Here is a 6,372-nt window from a genome sequence, read left to right as displayed (position 1 = left end):
CTTAGTGGTGATGGCACAAATATGAATATTCCAATACACAAAATATCAGTGACATTGTCGAGGTTGAACGAATCTTTTCTTTTTAAATAACTTAAGTATTGTATTATTTGAACGCTACTTATATTAAATTTCTAATATATTTACACATTATCTCTAAGGACAACAATTTAGAACGTATATGACATACATGATTTCATTAAGTTTAAATTCCAACTATAAGAAATCAATCATGCATTAATAATTTTACCGTCATTTAAAGAAATATTATTAAAATGTTTTGTCGTGCTTAAAATATGTTAAATGATGCTTCATTTGAAAGTTGCAATGGTTTTTTTTTTTTATTAAACACATTGATTGATTGAGCATTGTGTCACTGTGTAATGCCCAGTAGCAAATATTTCATGGATTTTCAGTACACGAATGAATTGATATATGAATTAACAGCTTATCGGTAGGTAAACCGGAAGCAGGGTTATCATGCTACAGGAAAACACGGGCGTTATCCAGTGGCTTCTAAAACATGCAAGTTACCTATTGACCATTCCAATAAACTTATGTTTAAATACTTTGAGGTTCAAAGGTGGTGCATTCTCCACAACATGCGCTCTTTAAGACCTCGATTATTAGAGTTCGACTTAGTATTTCTCTGTATTATGCGTCCAGCACACTGAAAATCTAAATTAGTCAATTTGACTAATTTATTTAGTCATTTTGACTGTCCTCTAGATGACAATGCACTTTAATCATTTTGACTATGCTCTTAGTCGTTTGACTAGATGGTTAGTCATAATTGACTGAGTAGAGTGGTCATTATGACTATGTTAGGAAGTCAAAATGACTATATGTCATACTCGTTATGACGAATTGGATTGTTCAATTGACTATGCACATTTGTCAGTTTTGACAATTGAATGCAGTCCATATGACTGATTGAAATAGTCGGAAGTGACCATGTTGGTTAGTCAACATGATTACTGTGAATAGTCACGACTGTTAGACTGTTATTTTTATTTGTGTTGTGTTTTTTGTTCTACCATTTAATTTGTGTGCGTTTCATTCCGTTTCGTTCTGCTATGGTTCATTTCTTCTGTTATTCTACTTTGTGTTGTTTCTCTTCCATAGGATTGACAAATACATCTGGAATATAATATCATTAAAAATACCACAGCAGCAATACTAACAATGACAATAGTATAGGACCACAAAGTGCTCAATGTTCAAAACCTTCCTATATCTTAAGTTTCCATGTGTAACCGTTACTCAGTGACATATATTAAATACTAACAATCAAATAAAGAAAATAAATTTATTATAAACTCATTGTTAATTTGAACAATCAACTCTGCATGTGTCAGTGTGGTATTCTCTATGGTAAAAAATCTCTCAGCTGTGTTCATACAAACAGCAATGTCTTCATTTGCTGAAAAATATAATTATATCATTTTAGAAGCTACAATATAACAATAAACAAGTATATCAGTCATGTTTTAAAAAAGTTTAAAGAAAAAACTAATTTTAAAATCTTTGATCTAGTGATTTAATCACTCATCTTATACCATTAATTTGTAATGTAAGCACCGGGATCTTGACAGCCACCCATCCTATATCACAACATTGTAACATTGTAATGTAACACCAGGTATCTTATACCACAACATTTTAATGTAAGCACCAGAATCTTGACAGCCACCCATCTTATACCACAACATTGTAATGTAAGCACCGGGATCTCGCCAGCCACCCATCTTATACCACAACATTGTAATGTAAGCACCGGGATCTTGCCAGCCACCCATCTTATAACACAACATTGTGATATAAGCACCGGGATCTTGACAGCCACCCATCTTATAACACAACATTGTAATATAAGCACCAGGATCTTGACAGCCACCCATCTTATAACACATCATTGTAATGTAAGCACCAGGATCTTGACAGCCACCCATCCTATATCACAGCATTGTAATGTAAGCACCAGGATCTTGACAGCCACCCTGAGTTTTTGATTCATTGTTGTGAATATCAATTGCAGTGTTTATTTTTAATAGTTTTTGCTAAGGTGAAAAAAAGATTTCGCTTAATACTCTTTTCAATCGACAATACGTTGTATGTGTATCAAAATTAATATCCCGTATACATATCCCCCCTTTTTTATTGTCGTTACGTCAACATGTGACGATATAACTTTCATTGATACACTTCTTTTTCTTAAATTCATTTTTGTAAGTAAGAATTAAAACAAATATACATCATACTTACTTTAAACAATTGGTTTATTTGACAAAATAACAGTTTCCGTGCCTTCTGGTTGGTTTACATCTACACAATCTATGGAACAAAGGGAACGCGAAAGAGTGCGCGTGAAAACCGATACTCTACACCACGTGGTGCTGTGACCACTAACATAGTCAATTGACCATGCAGGTAGTCATTATGACTTGACGGGTAGTCATATATGCTTTTGACTACCTTTCGGCTGATATTTGACTAACTGAATAGTCATCGTGACTAATTAGATTTTTCAGTGCACTAGTTATTAAACGGGCTCCTTACTATAAAGGAACTCGCTGTTCAGTGTGGACCAAGGCTCCGTGTTAAAGACCGTTCTTTGACCTATGATGGTTAACTTTTACCAATTGTGACTTGGATGGAGAGTTGTCTCACTTAGTATTTCTCTGTATTATGCGTCCAGCATTAGTTATTAAACGGGCTCCTTACTATGAAGGAACTTGCTGTTTAGTGTGGACCAAGGTTCCGTGTTAAAGACTGTACTTTGACCTATGATGGTTAACTTTTACCAATTGTGACTTGGATGGAGAGTTGTCTCACTTAGTATTTCTCTGTATTATGCGTCCAGCATTAGTTATTAAACGGGCTCCTAACTATGAAGGAACTTGCTGTTCAGTGTGGACCAAGGCTCCGTGTTAAAGACCGTACTTTGACCTATGATGGTTTACTTTTACCAATTGTGACTTGGATGGAGAGTTGTCTCATTGGCACTTATACACATCTTCTTATATCTATTGATGTTGAAGGGAAGAAGTAACACGAAGGCATGATTTCTTTTTCCCGGCGAGCTACACTTTTGGTAGGAATATACAAACTCATCTCATGAAACAGACTTAAAATTAAGTACACCAGACGTGAGTCTCGTCCACAAAAGACATCAGTGACTCCCAAATAAAAGAAAAGACAAACAAAAAAAACGAAGATGAAGAAAAAAAAAGAAACAAAAATTTTGAAAGGAGTTGTGGAATTTAACAATTGGAAATAGAAATCATCAGGTTTGTTATAGATTCTAGTTGTCAATCTGGGAAAAGCAGATATACTTCCCGGTGGTGTCACAAATCTCACGTTCACTAGGACATATACCTGACGTATGCACTCATTTGAATGTGGGTACTAACAGTAATACATCTGAATATGAAATTAATAAACTTGCCAGATTATTTTTCTGCTTGTCTTTGAGACGGCTCTGTATGAACTCTGTTCGAAATAGTGAGTACTAAAATTATGCAAGTCGGTCAGAAGTGGCGCACAATTAGTACCCATTAGAATATCTACAGTTTTGTATACTAGTATTAAACAACCAAACTTAACAAATGTGTTTTTGAAAGAAAGAAATTGTCCAGCATTTTGATATTATCATCTTTGGTGTTTTTGTTTTGGAATCACTGAGTTTAAATCATCACACATACACAAAAAGAAGTTTTATGTAGTCGATCAGTTGGGAACTTTATGGATAAAGTGTAGAAAAATCAAGGGTTGACGTTACACAAACAATTTAAATGATTTTGGAATCGACCATCGCTGGTCGAATTTATTTCATCAAAATAATTGTACATATTTTACTATAGAAAGAATGGTGGTAAGAACTTATAGATGTTTAGTTAAAGATTCTTGACGACACGGTTATATTTATCGTTCCTTATTGGGTTTTTTTTAATAAAATGTTTTCTAATAAAGATTGGAGATTGCAATCGCTTTTTTCTCTATCTACAAACGTACAAATTTGCGATTTTCTTATATCTCCTCTACGTGAATGAGGTAGAGATGTAATTCCAATGAAGTTCTTGTTTGAAGCTTTGTCTGCTGGAACACAAACATATTGTCGTGAGAGAGGATAATCCACCATAACCTCGCTCTTCTTGAAGGTTATTGTTTAAAGCGACTCAAAGTATAAAACGATATTCAATATTTGATATCGATAAGCTAAGTAGAGTTGCAGCTTGCTTTTAGTAACTTCAAACATTTATGAACGATTTTTTTTTTTCTTTTCTGGAAGATTTTTAGTATTCCTCCCCTCGAAATTAATAGTGTCTGTCGGTGGTATTTTTTTTCCTTCTTTTCTTATTCCTGAATGAAGTAAAAAAAAAAGAGAGATAATTGAGGTCTCAAAATTGTGTTTACCTACTCCGCGTGTCATTTACCCGTTAAAGTCAGTGCTCTTACTCCAAAATGTCGTATCCATTTTCAGGTTTTGATTTAACCCGGACGTGGATCGAACTTACAACTGCTGCCTGTATTTGAGACGACTCTCGGGTTTGTTTGAACAGCTGGGTGATATAATCTGACTGTTTATTGCAGACATGCCGCTTTTCTGCAGACATATCACTTGTTATTTCACTACATATGGTGTTATTAGCGATGTCGAAATTTAGATATTTCATCTCAAACCGGTATTTTACAAATAATGTGAACGAAAGTCAAACCCACTGAAAAAGATATTCTACAAACATATTGTAATTATATAGATATATTTGTTGGCTGAATGCAAATATCCAACCGTCGGAGACCCTCATCGCTAGTAATGGTCGTTTGACTATCCCGTATTAGTACTAAATGAAAGAAGTTTGAAGCTCTAATGTAAATATTTATTTCAAAAATAGTAACACTGCATGTTATTTTACAGTCTTATAACATTTCAAAGATTGTATTTGGTTGATTTAGAAACTTTATGATTTTTGAATTCAAAAGGGCCAAAGCAGTGTCAGTGCTCTAGCTTTTATGTAAATTGCACTAATTTTTTTTTTTAATACATTACCTAGTCAGTTTAAACAAAAGAAGTAATATGGTTTAGAATAACACAATTTAATTAAAATATTGATCTCTGATTTCGTTATACTACGTTTCGATCTCTGATTTCGTTATACTACATATTGATCTCTGATTTCTTTAACTACTTTATGTGTAGTATAACAAAATCAGAGATCAATATTTTAATTAAATTGAAAATAAAACTATCTCAAATATATTTGAAATTAAAATTAAGCTGAAATACTTGTCCTATGTCATCGTATATATATTTCTTAAATTCAAGGCTATAAAAAAGTTTGGGCTTCAAAGCTTCAAAAGTTCAAAACATTTAATAGTTCACAAATGATACGTGATTTTAAAGTAAAATTATTTCTTAAAACCGTGACACTAAACAGTTTATTCATATTGATAAAGTGGTATCGTCATAAAGTGCGTTGAAATGAACAGTGGTGTAGCAAACATCGAATTCCCTCACAAAATGTTATCACATCCTATAGTCATTCATCTCTCACACACTCTTTCCTTCTCTCCTCTCTCACTTACTGTCTCTCTTCATTTACTCTCGCACTAACTCTTCACACATACTCTCCTCTCTCACACTAACTCTTTCTTCACACATACTCTCCTCTCTCACACTTATTCTCTCTTCACACACTCTCTCTCACACTAACTCTTTCTTCACACATACTCTCCTCTCTCACACTTACTCTCTCTTCACACACTCTCTCTCACACTAACTCTTTCTTCACACATACTCTCCTCTCTCACACTTATTCTCTCTTCACACACTCTCTCTCACACTAACTCTGTCTTCACACATACTCTCCTCTCTCACACTTACTCTCTCTTCACACACTCTCTCCCACACTAACTCTTTCTTCACACTAACTCTTTCTTCACACATACTCTCCTCTCTCACACTTACTCTCTCTTCACACACTCTCTCTCACACTAACTCTTTCTTCACACATACTCTTCTCTCCCACACTAACTCTCTCTTCACACACTCTCTCTCACACTAACTCTTTCTTCACACATACTCTCCTCTCTCACACTTACTCTCTCTTCACACACTCTCTCTCACACTAACTCTTTCTTCACACATACTCTTCTCTCCCACACTAACTCTCTCTTCACACACTCTCTCTCACACTAACTCTTTCTTCACACATACTCTCCTCTCTCACACTTACTCTCTCTTCACACACTCTCTCTCACACTAACTCTTTCTTCACACATACTCTCCTCTCTCACACTTATTCTCTCTTCACACACTCTCTCTCACACTAACTCTGTCTTCACACATACTCTCCTCTCTCACACTTACTCTCT

This window comes from Mytilus edulis, chromosome 3 (assembly GCF_963676685.1).
Source record: "Mytilus edulis chromosome 3, xbMytEdul2.2, whole genome shotgun sequence".
Lineage (NCBI taxonomy): Eukaryota > Metazoa > Mollusca > Bivalvia > Mytilida > Mytilidae > Mytilus > Mytilus edulis.
The sequence above is the reverse complement of the archived record's forward strand: the minus strand, read 5'-3'. Positions refer to the sequence as shown.